Source organism: Anas acuta, chromosome 2 (genome assembly GCF_963932015.1).
Source record: "Anas acuta chromosome 2, bAnaAcu1.1, whole genome shotgun sequence".
Classification (NCBI taxonomy): Eukaryota; Metazoa; Chordata; class Aves; order Anseriformes; family Anatidae; genus Anas; species Anas acuta.
Window position 1 is genome coordinate 38,535,715 of NC_088980.1, and position 15,489 is coordinate 38,551,203.

The 15,489-nt window shown below is 32.9% G+C and overlaps 1 protein-coding gene across 1 annotated transcript in view; it reads left to right on the forward strand.

The window, feature by feature from the left end:
- Positions 1 to 15,489, forward strand: part of KCNH8 (potassium voltage-gated channel subfamily H member 8) — a 181,283-nt gene that overhangs the window by 92,660 nt on the left and 73,134 nt on the right. The window lies entirely within an intron of this gene.

The following is a 15,489-nucleotide window of genomic DNA, read 5'->3' on the forward strand; positions in this document are numbered from 1 at the left end:
TGTATTTCTTGAATGAGACAAGACTTAGGGCAGGTTCTAACAGAGAAAGAAAATGAATAAAAGAATAAATAACCTTAAGATTTTAAAATGTTGTTCAACTTTACTTTTCTATCTTTTTCCTGAAAAAAAAAAATATATATATATATATATATATTAATTCATTAAAAGCAATGTTATGATCCTTTCTAGGAGAATTAAAGACTGAAACTCTTTAAACACTAAGGAACAACTCTATATGTCTATAGCTTAACAGGAGATTTTCTTACAAAATAAAATAAAATAAAATAAAATAAAATAAAATAAAATACTTGTAAACTTTATTCCATCTTTTTGATATGGTTACTGTAGACAATAAAACTGGCTTCCCTGCTACTGATGGAACATGCAGCTTTTATGATAGATAAATATATGCTGCAGCTTTCATGATAGATAAGTATAAATGTTTCCTCCTTTGGACATTCATTTGCCAGTGTGTTTCAGGTGTAATCTTCCTCTTTTATACTTACTATGACATCTTATCTGACTCTCGGATTAATGCAAGTGATCCATATTGAATGGTACTGAGGCACTGCAGTAAGAAATCTGTTCTGCAATACAGATCATAGAGGGCTTTTTTTTTTCCTATATGAATGCAGTAAGGTTATGACTCTAGTCAGTCATAAGTGACTCCATTTTAAAGAATACAAAATGAAATAATTCCACTTGATCTACCTGGGAGTCTTTCTGTGTTTATGAAAAGAGTAGACTCAAAGTTAAGATACTTTGATAATGATTGTGTCCTTCACCTCATACAGGTGTAGATAACTGGCTTGTGTTATGACTGTCTTTATTAGAATCTGAGCACAAGAGAGTATAATCTGGGACTGATTAAAGTGTTGTAGTTTTCATTTGTAGCAAGACAGATGGCATACTGCTCAGTGCTACTTTTCTGTTTATATCCTTTACTGGAAATATAGAATTCTTATACTAGTATAAGTCAAAAGCAATGGTATTTCTATGACCAATAGAGTAACTGGGTAAAAATAATCATAATAATAATAAAAGCAAGATTCTCTGTCAATTTTACTTGATATTTTCTGGTTAGATCTTTAGCTCTATCATTCGGGAAATAAAACTGTGGATTGAAGCAAATATATTCAAAGAAAATTGTTTAAAATCTTAGAGAATACTTCTTTACATAGTTTATATTGCTGGTAACTACAAATACTGTACTGTAACATACCATTTTTTTCCCCCCAGTTTCATTAACGGCTTGATTTTTCCCAAATTAATTGCTTCTCAACTTTTTTTCTGTTTTTAATTTGTGGATCTGGGGAAAGTTTTATAGAGCATTTTCAGGACAATCTCATTCTGCATATAAATCTCTGAACTAAATTTATAGAAAAATAGTATGTTTATAGTCACCTCTTAATGGTCCCTTGTCCATTAAAATACTGGATGAATTTCTCAGAACATGTGTTACCATAATGAAAATAGTAAAATTGACAACATGCATAAAATTACACATAAGCTTGAGAGCACTGTTACACTGGGGCTCTGCCAAGCACAACTTTGATGAGTGATCTGTACACTCTGAGAAAAGCCAGTGAGATGTGCTGAGCAAATTTCTTTTTTATGATGCTACCATCTCAGCCAGACAATGGGAAACTCTGCTTGAGATGGGGCCTTCAGCTATTTTACAGCCCTATGATCATGGCTTGAGGAAAAAGAGTCTATCTGCTTTGATTGCATTCATATTTCTCAGAACATGGAATAATATTCCTTTTATGCACATAACTTGCATAAACTCTTATTTGGATTTACCATGTCTTACTTTTTAGTTGTGTTATCAAAGGGAGTCATGTCTATAAAAAGGAGAGATGTCTGCACATCAGTTGAAGGGAAATTATAAGGTTTTCTTTATGCAGAAGAGTTTGAATGAATATACTGGCTAAAAAAAATCTTTTTTTTTTTTTCAATTTGCAATTCAACATGTGCTTAAACATTATAAAATACATATGGAAGTGTTCACCTTAGTTGGGGTAATTATGAGTATTAATCTGAATTAAGCTATTTATGAGAAAAGAACGTATCTAGCTAGAGTTTTAACTGGTTTAACCTTTAAAGATATCTAAAATACAAATGGAAGATTAATAATAATAACAATACATTTTATGATACATTTGAAGAAGATGTTGGTTACAGAAAGTAATTAAGGCTTCTCAAATTAAGTTAAAATTATTAAGTTAAAATAAAGTTAAAATTATTTTTTGCTTTATTTTTCCTGTACATACTAGTGCTTTAATAAATTGCTTTAGTTTAGAACTCTTTGACTGCTTTATGTATCTTCAAATCATAAAGAGGTGGAGAGAAAACCTTCTTAAGATTAGTGTATTTAAGCGAACATAAAATAATTATCTTGGCGTCTCAATTGATGAGTAAGATTGCCTGCTTTATGACACTATTTACTTAAAAGTTTCTGTCCTATCCCTTAATTTGCATAGGTAGTAGCTGGGTACTTCATTTGTAGATTAGGTATGTCTAGGGCCTGGACGGATGAAATATCAATAAGAAGCATAATATATTTTTGTTAGTTTTAATTAATATTTGCAAAATAATGTTTTCTGACTTTTTGACAGGAAAAAAAAAAAAAAAAAAGGCTGGAAGAATCTCTTTCCCATTTCATTCCATTTTATTAGTAATACCTTCCTGTTTGCACAACATTTAACTCTCCATATATATAGTGCTTTTCTTCCTATTTCATTCCAGCTCCCAGATATTGCCTTATTTATCTTTAAAACATTTTGAACACCTAAATCAAAGGAAGTAATGTTACCTAAAGACTATTTGTATTTTCTTGCTATGTGCTCAGATTCATTACCACACAGCACTATTTGAATAGGATATCTTCAACAGGAATGAAGTTCAATGCAATTGTTCATGTATATATTTTCAGGCTCATTGTAATACTTTAAGTACTAGATAAGATAAGAGGTGTCTGAGTATCTTGTCTCCTGAGGTGGCCTGGAACATCTGTACAGAGAAAAACTAGAAAAATAAGAACCCTTTCACTTTTAATTTCAGTTTTCTATTTTTGGATTCCATCAGTTTCTGATGGGAGGTAGAGGAAGCTGGCTACTAGTTATTGGAATAAAATATGATGCTATGTATAACGATAATGGCAACAGTCAATTTAAATTATTTTCCCCAAAGTATTCTTTTGCTTACCTTAGGGAAAAAAAAAAAAAAAAAAAAAGAGACAACTTACCCCTCCCCCCTCAAGTCTAAAAACTTTCTCTATAGTTTATGATTTCAAGAGAGAAAATGAATCATGGTTACTAAGATTCTCTTTGTATATCTCTCTGTCTTGTTAAATACTGTTTAACAGAGTGGTTATATTTTCAATAATTTCAGCTTTTAATAGCAGCATGTTTAGAAGCCATAATGCTGCAATTTTTGTTGCATGATACTGAAAATTAGGGACATCTCCCATCATTGTCTATCACAAATCTAAATTACTCAGAAGCAACAGATATTAAGTAACTTTAAAAGTGTCTTAAATCATATGAAGCCCTTGAATCTTTAGTATTTATAAATTTTAAAATATGATATAAAACCAGTATAAATTTGTGATAATATTTGTGACTTACACAATGGTTCATGTATGCATAAAATTGTATTGAAAATTTTATACATCAAGAAAAAATTGTGAGAATCAGATGAGATAGTATTAAAGAATCAGATGAGATAGTATTAAATGTTATAGTTTTTTTGGGTTTCTTTAAATTATTAAATTTATTTTCCTTTTCTCCTCATATTCTTTTTTCATTATTGTGGCTATCATTTCATATCTTTGAAAGTGTACAGAAGGACATATAAAACAACTTTTGTGCCTAGAGGACTTAAAATCTAATAAGTCTTGTGCATTTTGAAAGGAAATGGTAGTGGAACAATATTTTAAAAAGCTTACCTTCAGACCCTAGTATGCAAAACATTAAGTAGACGCCAAGACATTGGTTTGAATTTATATTTGAGCATTAAATAGTATTATTCGTGAATACATATGGACAAAACTTGAAGAAGGATAGAATATCATTGATATACCTAACATTAGGAAGGCAAGGACCTAATACATTTTTCATGAACTATGGGTTGCCTAGAAGTGTGAATAAACATTAAACAATATTTATGTTGAAAAAAGTAATACATTTCTTAAAGATTCTCAGTCAATATGGCAAATTAAAGTTTGCAAGACCACAGTATTGGTAGAAATGTTTCCAGTAACCTTCCCTACATATCCTTGTAAACAGGACAGCAGCTCTTCTGCATGCAAAATGCCATTTCTGTGCACAAAAACATCCAGCTGTACATAAAGGAGACAAACATATGCCACAATAATTTAGAAATGATCATTTCCATGGAAACATTTCTGTATATCAAGGTAGATACATTATATGATAATGGATGCACCCTGAAAATTTGACTTGAATTAGCTCTACTGACTCTTTTTCATTTGAGGTATGATCTAGTAGCTACACGTTGATTTTGTAAAGGAATACCTGTAACAAAGCAAGTGTCTTATGCAAAAATGTTTAAGATCATTGGTTCATCACGAGTACAGACTGAAATATACAGCATTTACTCTCTCCCCTTACTATTCTGGAGAGAGCTCTGTAGGCAGCTTATAGCTGGGACAAGATATTCTGCATTTATGCTTCTGAAAAATATATTCAGTCTGCCATTTATCACCTGTCCTAAACGAATATATTCACATTATTTTTCTTTCCTCCTTCCTGTTTCACAATGAGACTTGTAACATCAGAGTGACAGGCTTCTTAGAACTTAATAGAAAACAGGTTCTTCATTTTTATTTTTATTTTTTTGTCATCTATACTGTGGTATCATTGTAAAACAAACAAACAAAAAGAAGTGTGACAATTTATTGTTTCATCTGTAGTCAACACGCACATTATGAAGTGCTGTAGTAATAATTTTGTAAGGTAATTTTCATTCTGCTGTTGCCTTTCATAAGGTTTGCAAAAAGCCTGTTAATATTACCCTGTCATATATTGTATGACTGACTAGTGTTAATGCTACAATCAGAGAAAGTGTGCATTTAGGTTTGTTATCATAGAACACAATGATAAAACAACACTGTAGATTAAACTCAAGATTAATGTCTTGATTAACTACCCAGGCCATTTCCAAGAAATGGTTTGGTGTTTAGTAGTTAACCATATTTTCATTATCTTGCTTGTGGCCTTTTTTTTTTTTTTTTTTGGGGGGGGGGGAAGAGGGAGAGGACAACAAAGCAGTTATTACATTGCCTGATTAATGTTTTATTTGTTCCATCTTTTCATTGTTGTTTGCAGCATTTCTGTAGAGAGAACTGTTGTGATAGTTTTGGATAGAATATTTTTATTCATGGTATTTTGTACGGTGCTATGTTTTGGATTTGTGATGACACAAATGACATAGACAACACATCAATGATTTAGTTACTGATGAACAGTGCTTAAAATGAGTCAAGAACTTTTCAACTTCTTATGCTGTCATGCCAATGAGGATGCTGGGGATGCACAAGAAGCTGGGAAGGGACACAACCAGGACAGCTAACCCAAACTGATCAAAGGGTTATTCTGTTCAGCAAGAAAAAATTGGGGGCAGGATGGCATGGTTGCCTTTGCTCAGCGCCTACCCAATTATCAGTCATCTGGTAATAAGCAATTGTGTTTTGAATCACTGTTTTTCCTTGGTTTTGTTATTCTTTGCCTTCCCTCCCCTCTCCTTCACCCTCCTTTTAAGTTATTAAACTGTCTTTATCTCAGCCCACAAGTTTTCAGTTTTTGTCCATTTGATTCTCTTCCCTATCCCATGGGAAGTGGGGGAAGCAAATGGATATTTGTGTGATGCTTAGCTGCTTACCAGGGTTAAACCACAGCAACGTTTTTTGTGAAGTGCCTCACAACTATATTTGCTTTGCACACATTGAATTTATTGAAAAGTTAAGTCATATTACTGATGTTCTTTTATTCCTTGAAGTTGCTTCTTTCTACCATATTTCTTCAAGTTCTATTAAGAAAATTACCCATGGAGAAACTTTCACACTTCAGCAATCATAAATACAAGCTTTTTTAAAAACACAGCCAGTGGCACATATTTCAGATATATTTTTAGTTCTTTGTTTTTATTTCAAGTCTCCAAATTCTGTATTTTCCTTGGGGAAAAAAGAAAAAAAAAAAAAAGTATATTTCAGTTACTCGGTGTGCTCATGGATAGATTCTGTTTTTAAAGGCGGAGTATAGTTTGTTTATAATAAATAAATAAATAAATAAAAGTCTTTCCGAGTCCTAGTATGTTACTGTAAAGGTCATGGTATGTGATTCTTTTCTGGAATATCGGCTACTGTAGAAGTGAGATTACATAATCTCTGTTAAACATCCTCATAGTTAAGGAGACCAACTTAAAAAGGTAAACTCAAAGGACTAAAAATCAAGGAAGGAGATAAAGGAGTGTGACTCTGTTTATTATTTAAGTCTGTGGTCTTTCTATCTGTTTCATATTGGAATTTGAGCTAATGGTCTCTCAGTATGGTAAAACATTACCATTGAAACCCCTATGTTAATTTTTGTGTGCCTATCATTCTGTATGCCTACTGCATGCCTACAGTAATTAGTAGAGCAGCCTATAACTATGATGTTGGATTGAACATACCATGGCAAAGCATTGGTATATATTGGTATATACACTGTCTATACATTGTACTCCTGGAGGGAATGGCTTTTGTTTCCACAGTATCCATTCAAAGCACTGATGCTGTCAGATTTTTATGTTAATGGATAATTAACCTAAGTAAAACAGTATTTCCACTTTGTCATGACCTCAGTATCCCATTGCCTTCTGTTGCAAGAACAAATAGTGAGGAAGAGCAAATCAGTGTGTAAGATACAGATGGTTTTGGTTTTGGGAACCAGATATTGCCAGAGAACAGATCTTGATCCATTAAAATGAGTAAACATTTTGTCAGTTTGTCAAACTGTACTGCAGCAAGGTTGAGAACGCATGTCAGAACACTGCCTTGGAGCAGGGAATATGTCACTCCTCATGTGCTGTACAGTGATCAGCATTTTGGAGTCCCATAGTGAACAAACTCCTTTTGTAGAAGAAATTTGACTAGTAAAACAGCTTACTATATTCAGTGACGAGTTTAATACAGCAAAACCTGTTAATTATATCAATTCCACGTTAGCAGAATCTTTTCTTTTTTTTTTTTTCCAAAATCAATTATACTACATGAATGTGATTTCCCTGTGATGAGCATTTTAAGAATTTGTAGCTCTAAACTATGCTTCCAATATTCATCTTAACTGTAGCTGTCCAACCAAATCCATGAAACCTCTAAAAACGATCTTTGAGTGGAGGTGTAACATGTCCCCAGTATGAAGTTTCCATCCTCTGTGAATGCCCACACAAACTTGACTAACCTGCTTCCTAAAGAGTCTGGAGTGCTAATGACCGGGAGAAAACTTTACTGGGCACTGCATGCAAAGAGAAGTAGGAGGAAGAGGTATCGTTAGCGATATTTTGCCATTTTAAATGTACTGTTGCTTAAGGACTAAACCTAACCTTTTTATGTAATTTTATTTAATGATTGTGCTCCTCAGTGTGATATGATGTTGACTTTTGATATTACTCTTCAGAGTAAAAACACATTTGAACTTATTGTTTGTATCTTGGGATACTAAATTTCTTTAATTTCTAGCAGTGTAAAAATTTGGGTGGCTTCTTCTTTACATATGTCATCACAATACAGCTGAGATTTCAGTTTTGTATAGTTTTATATGACCTTTCAGTTCATAAAGATTCTCCTAAGAAAGAAAAATATGACCATCTTGTTCAATCTTGAATATAAGGTATTAATTTCATCCAGGTATTAACTCCAATTCACTATGTTTTTTGGCTAAGTCATGTTTTCCTGATAACATCTGCTCTTGTTCAAAGACTTTGGAGGAAAGAGAATCCACAACTAATCTAAGGCTTAGGTCTTTCTTTTCTCTTCTCTTTTCTTTTTCTTTTTTTTTTTTTTTTGTTTCTTTCTTTTCTTCTTTTTTATTATTTGTAGTTTTCTTTTTTCATCAATCTGCAGAATTGACATTTTGCTAAGGCTTTAGGATTGTTGTTTAGAAATGTTTCTACCCTCTGATTCATAGGTAGGATACATTGGATGGTAATTTAGCATCTGATATGATACAAGCATATTTTGCTGCTCCATTCCAAAATTAGATGAATTATAAAATAAATATTTGTTGAATATATCTGCTTTTTCTGTATAATTACTAACAGTCTCTCTCTTGATCAGACAGCACTAATGTAGTGGAACTGAAGTTCAATCCTGTGTACCAATGATTTCTTTCTCTTTCCCCAAAATGATTTTCATGTCAAGATTTCTGTATTTTATGTTGATTGTTAGTTAGTACATGGTCCACCCTCACTATAACTTTCTTAAAAATAAAAATAAAAATAAAAATAAAAATAAAAACAAAAATAAAAACAAAAACAAAAACAAAAACAAAAATAATAACAATAATGCTTCAGCAGCTACAGTGGGTTGTTTTGAATACATTAAATACATTATCTTTGGGAGTGCATCACAGAATCATAGAATCACAAAATAGTTGAGGTTGGATTGGAAGGGACCTTCAGGGATCATCTAATCCAACCCTGCTGGAGCAGGGTCACCTAGAACATGTTACACAGGATCACATCCAGGCAGGTTTTGAATAGCTCCAAAGAACCTCTCTGAGATTCTTTGAAAGAACCAAAGAACCAAAGCTCCACAACCTCTCTGGGCAGCCTGTTCCAGTGCTCTGTCACCCAAAATGTAAAGAATTCTTCCTCATGTGGTGATGAAAACTCCTGTTGTTTAGTTTATACCTGTTACCCCTTGTTTTATCACTGGCCACCACTAAGAAGAGTTTGGTCCCATCTTCTTTACGTTGTCCCCTCAGGTATCCATGTTTAATATTTAATCCTGATTTTTTTTTCTCATAAATTTTACTTGACTTCATAGTAGCCTGGAGTAGCCTAAGCATCAGGTGTAAAATTAAATATTATTTTCACCTCCTACATAAAAATATTATCTCCCTCAGATTAACCTCGCAGCAACTAAAAGCAAATTGTCAAACTAAGTGTGGTAATAAATGTTTGAAGGAACATTATGAGTTGAAAGATTGCTCTTTCATTTGAAAAGTTGAAACTAGCAAATTAACTAAGAATATTTAGGAGCAAATAAATTGTTCTTAATCAATATAGCACTAATATTTCCTGGAACCTTCCTTGAAAACTCTCTGGCCAGATTCTGATACCGTATATAATGAAATAACACTGGGTCAAATAATCAGATAGATCCAAGACCTTGGGCATTGGGGTGTGTATAGCTAGCTAAAAACAATCAATATGAAATCACATAAATGAATGTGAGAAAAAAATAGAAGAAATAAGGAAAGAGCCAGTTGTAACACCTAGGAGAGGGAGGTGGTGTAGGAAACTGTCTACTCTGAAAATCAATGGGGTTAATATGCCTAAATTATCTAGGTCTCAAGCACAGGATTGAATTACTATAGTCTAATGAGAATTCATGCATCACCCAGTTCCCTGGTTCCTGTTTATGCATATCCTACTTGCCCTAAAGAGTAGAATTTTTCAATTTCAGTTATTTCACAGTAAAAGAGAGGTAAAATGAGTTATATTACCTAGAATTTGCTGCAATCAAAAAGTGTGCCACAGGCAGTTATTGAATCAGTTGACTAATCCTAAATTGTTATTCTGCTGTAACTTGATCATATGTCTAATCCCAGCAGGATTTATTTTAAAATATAAAGCTTAAAGAGAAAACAAATACTGTGGGCACAGGAAAATCAGTTGGTTCAGGTAAAATAATCCTGTTTATGGGTGAAGAGATTCATCTGGACTGAAAATAAAGTTTTACTATTGGATTATCTATATTTTATTTTATTTTTATTTTATTTTTAAATTAGATCATTTTAGATTTTTTAGGGATTAGAAATTGAGATTATACAAAACATATTTTAGAATTTCACTTTTGAAGTTGGAAAAGGAGAATTATTCTGGAAAACATTTTAAGGATTAACAAAATAGTTCTGTGAATATTATTTTATAGTTTTCACTTTTTTATATCATTTAGGATTGCAACCTGCATTATGCATTAAGTAGAACTTCTGTTTTTGTGTAGTCTTTTTTTTTGTTTTGTTGAGTACCTGTTTAAACTAGTATTTTCATACCAATGAAAAGGAATGTATGAATGTGATTGCAGAACAAATCTAGAAAGGGACAGGATGGTAAAGCTTTAATTCAAGAACTGTCACCGAATGGTTCCTCCACCTTACTGACTTGCTTCAAGTTCCCAGCAAATGTATGCCCAAATATGAAATACATTGTTATTTCATAGGAACTGAGCATTTCTGCATAAGCATGGACTTTCATGACTGCAATATGAAATTCTTTATTCAAATATGGTCACAAACAGGAGGGTAAAGGCCATTAGAACCCTCAAATAAGCAAAGATATCAGTTAAAGCTTTTCAGTTAGATCACTGTATTGGCTTTAGAAAATTTGAATGAAAACATTACAAAAGCATGTAGTCATGATGACTGCAAATTTGGAAGACAGCAGAATAATGATGTTTCATCTTTCTGCTGTTTCATCTTTCATTTACTGTTGTAGATACGGTGTGAGGATTTAATTAGAAGACAATATAAATAGGAATGGTAGCTGCATGTGAATTAACATTACTGAATGTTGGTACTTGGGGTGAGAGTGGGGGGAGGAGTAGAGGGGAAGGAAGTATGTTGGGGCACATCTTGCCAGTAGTGGAAATAGTAGGCTATGAGAACCCATCCAGACTGAGCTAATTAGCCATGGGATCCAACCAGAAGATAAATCAAGGTTTATGTTTGAGGTTGATCATATCAAAACCATACAAAAGGTTTTGTGAGATTTGTCAACCACTGGTTATCTTCTCTGTATGCATCTTACAGATTTGGTGGCTAACAGGGTTTCTGGCATACCCTGTGTGGGGTTGGTAGAGGAAGATGATCAGTCCGCAGGCTAGAACAAAGCAGGCACAGGACTGGAAAAGAGGAAAGGAACTGAATGAACTGGCACTTGCATTTAGTGGGTGTGAGGGGAAGAACTTCTGTTGGACGCAAGAATGGAGCAGTGGTAGAGGATATATGAAAAAACAGCAGGCATGTGAAAGGAGACTGACGAGATGGGGAGGCAAGAGATTTGGCAAAGTAGTCTAAGCAGAGCAGTCTTTCTTTGGGTTATTGGCCATTGATTAGCCATTAAATTTTTCTTAATATGAAGTGCTTCTGCATAACTTGAGGGTAGAAATTAGAGCTGAAATAACTGAAAAATCTCTATTTATATATTCAGGGATGAGGCAATGGGGTGATATGTCAGATTGTTCAAAACCCCTTTAAATTGGCAGTGTTGTGTTGTCCCTCTGGAGTGCTGCCAGGCCAAGCTCACCTTTGTGTTTGATAGCAGTACTTGCTGCTTTATGGACTGAAGCACTTTGTGTTAAACTCACCGGCTCATCCACACAAAAGCAATTGGGGCAGAAGTGAAAGTCTGCAACAAAGTCTGCAAGGACTGACTTAAAGAGTGTGGGTGCTGTTTAACAAAGCACATGTATCTATTCTAAAACAAAACAAAAATATATTCAAGAAAAAGACATCTTTTAGTTTCAACATGACTTAAAGGACATTCTTAAAGTCAAAAGGACAGTCTGGAGTCTATCTTGATATTTCATTTGTGTGAACTCTAGCTTTCTGATTATAACTGAACTTGAATTATTTAACTTGAAATAAGAACCCATCTTTTTTCCTGATGAAGAAGAGAATAGAGAGGCTTCATCCTTTCTTCCCTCCTTACGTCAAATATTTTAACATAAAAAATTTTAATGTATTCAGAAGTTGTAACACAGTGAGTCAACCAATTATGATATTGTTTGATGTAATTTCTGATTTAGTTTTAGGTAACTTTTTAATGGTATTACTCATATCACAGATATTATTTATGTCCCTTGTTCTGTTTTTCTTAGCACATGGCATGAAGTATGTTGCATCGAACATCATTTAAAATGATGTTTTTTCCAACTTAAATGGAAAAATTGGGTGAGGTTACTTTGCTTCAAAAGTATATTTTTTTATACAGTAATAATACTTATTACATGATTTATTCATTGCTCTCAGAATTATGAGAACTGAAAAGGGATTGTAGTAGTTGTTCCAGTCTGAAACTGACACGTCAAATACAATCTGAAGTATAAAGCATGTACAGGCTGAATTTGGCTGTTACAGCATATTTAAGGATAACATATTAAAACATATAAGGATAACATATTAAAAAAAAAAAATAAGTGTTTTGAGACACTTACTGTCCAAAATGTATTACAGTCACTTCATGTATGCTTTAACAACCAACTCAGAGATTAAATGTCCCTCTTGCCTGGTTTACTGCTGTAATCTTCTGCAAAATTTGTGCCCTTCCTCCTGTAGGAAAAGAATAAATAAATAAATAAAATATTAAAGCCCACCTGATCTTAGGGCCTTTGGAACACCCTTTCAGCACTTTCAACACTGGGATTACTGTATTGGGTACTGTTTTGATGGTGAGAAGTCACCTGAAATCTCCGAGGATTTACATTATTGATGCTTGTTTTGAATTTCATGCTGTGCTTTGATAGGTTAGTGGCATCTTTAGATGGAAGCACAGGAAGCTTCATAATCAAGTTATAAAATATAAAATATTCAATTAATATTCTCAGAATAGATTATTTTACAATTTGTTGATGTTTATTACTTGTTGTCTCAATTTGCATACCATTCTCGTTGATCAAAGCTTTAACGATGAGAAAACATTTATTTTAAAAAGTAAAAAATTTTCATCTTCCACTCTTTAAACAGCAATCCCCAAAATTCTGCAGAACACATGATTCCTAAAAATAATAAAACCTTCCAGAACAAATGTTCCTTTCTAAATTTGTGTTAAAGATTTTGTTGTGCTTTTATATTTTTTTTTTTTGACTAAAGATTTTGTTGTGCTTTTATAATTTTTTTTGGCTTAGGAGCACTTCCCCTTCAGTTTTGTCGGTAAGTCCCTTCTCACAATAGTTTAGCTGTAAATAATGTTGCCCAGACAAATAAGCTGTTTACACCCAAGTACAGCTCAGAAAACTGTCAAGAAATGAAAGATAGATCACACTCACCTACCTTCTTCTGTATTTTTTGTCTAATCAATTGGATGTAGAAAGAAGCACTTACCATTTTCTATTTGATTTTTTTTTATACATAAAAGTTATCTGTGTATGTTGTGCTAAATTGCTTTGAAAAGAAGGCAGAAAAGGGTGCTGTGCAGAAAACCCTCTAATCTCTTCAATCTTGAACAATGAATTCCATATGTGAATTGATAAGCCTTTGGTGTACTGGATGGCTTAGGGGGGGTTAAAACAAGCATTTATCTCCTTCTCTTTTAAAGATTTAGTTGCCTCAAAAATACTAATGTGCAATAAGTAAGCAAATCCTTTTCTTTAACCTTGATAACTACACACTGAAGGTTTTTGAGACAAACAAGAAGTTTTACCACTTTTATGGTAATCATCATATCAGTTGGAGAAAGTGCAATATTTCTGTCTGTCTGTATTTTCCAAAACAGTAACCTGCATTGGGCATTTTTTTTTTCTGTTGAGAAATAATTTAACTCATGAAACAAACATCCTTATCTTTGTTTCTTACCTATATCAAGCAAATCTGCATGAAGTAGTTATGCACATTGTTGGTGCTACTATGATGATTTGTAAATGTGAATAATATGCAACTAAGTACTGAGTACCTGTGGAGTTAGTGGATCCTCTTGTGTATTGTGAACCATATGAAACCATGTTAATTTCACGTTTTAATACATGGTGGTTTCAAAATATTTTCATAGCTTTATGAGCAAGGCAGCTGAGACTACTGCTTTATCTAAATATTTTCTCTCTCTGATTTTGTTTATATTTTCTGTTTAGTATGCAGATTTTGCTGAATGAAAACACTGTTTCTTAAAACTTAATTATAGACTGAAAGAACTTAGTCCATGAAACCAGATAGTCTTATGTCTGTGGCTAAGTCACTGTGTTAAGACTCTGCACTATATCTTGAAAATTTTAAAGGACCAACAGAGTTCCAAAACAATAAAAACTTCACTGAAAAATTTATTATTTTAGGAGATTCACCTCTAATAAGTAGAAAGGAGGAATGGGAGAGATCAAACTGTCAGAAATATAGTTTGACCTGTTACAAACTGTGTATAGGTTAACTAGTTAGTGTATGTCAGGTGATCTTAGCAAACAGTCTAGCCTCGAATTAAGGAAGATTGCATAAAATATTTCTGTCAGTGAAATATGGGAAGTAATTCTCTTCCAGACCCAGATCTGGCAGTGAAACTGGGCAATGGATCAAAACACATAATAAAGAAATCTTTTTTCTGATACCTTTAATGTGTGATCCTGTCTCTGTGCTAAGTCTCTGCCTGCCTCTTCTCTTTAGTAACAGGGAAAAAAATGCTTTGTGGCTTCTTGCATATATTGGTAACATGCTTGAGGATTGTCCAGTCTTAGTGTAGACTACATAAAGAACATGTAGAGAAAGTCCAAATACCTCTTTTTTCCCAAAAAAGTTGTGAAGAGAAAGGAAAGAAAAAGAACTCAATGCTGCAAAAGCTAATCATGGTAATCAGACATGCCTTTCTCTCTAGCACATCTGCATATATCTATATTATGTGCCTAAGTTATATGAGTACATAAGTGTTTCATACATGAATATAACAATATATTTAGTATGATGCTGTGTTTATTTTACATTGTTAGGGCATTTAACTTCAACCGGTCCAAGTTCATCACATCATTTACTTGGCCATGTTTAATTTCCAAAATTAATACGTGAATTTAACTGATGTAATAGTGTATCCAGTATATCCTATTTTGACTAATTAGTTTATCAATGTGTAAAAACGTGCAAAAGTCAGTTCTTCTGTCTGTATTTTGGAACAGAGTAAACCAACAGTTGAATATATAACATGAAGTAAAGAGAAGTCCAGAGAGTTTTTGTAATTCTATTTCTCTCTTCTTTAGATACCTTTTCTGTCTTGGATTTTAAATGTATTTTGCCTATTATATAGTGATATATGGCTGATTTTATGTTTGGATTTGTATTGGTACACAGTCATCCATCTTTTCTATTAAAAACTATCTTAACATTGAAAACTTAATCATCCAAGATAAATTGTCTAGAAACAGTTTTGTTTATAAACAAACCCATGGTAACATCATTTTAAAACTGAGCAGCAAACCAGGTTTGGCTTTTGTTTTATGTGTTTAATATTCTGGATAATGCAAATCTTCAAATTACAATTATACAGGATGAAATAAATTGAGTTATAACTTCA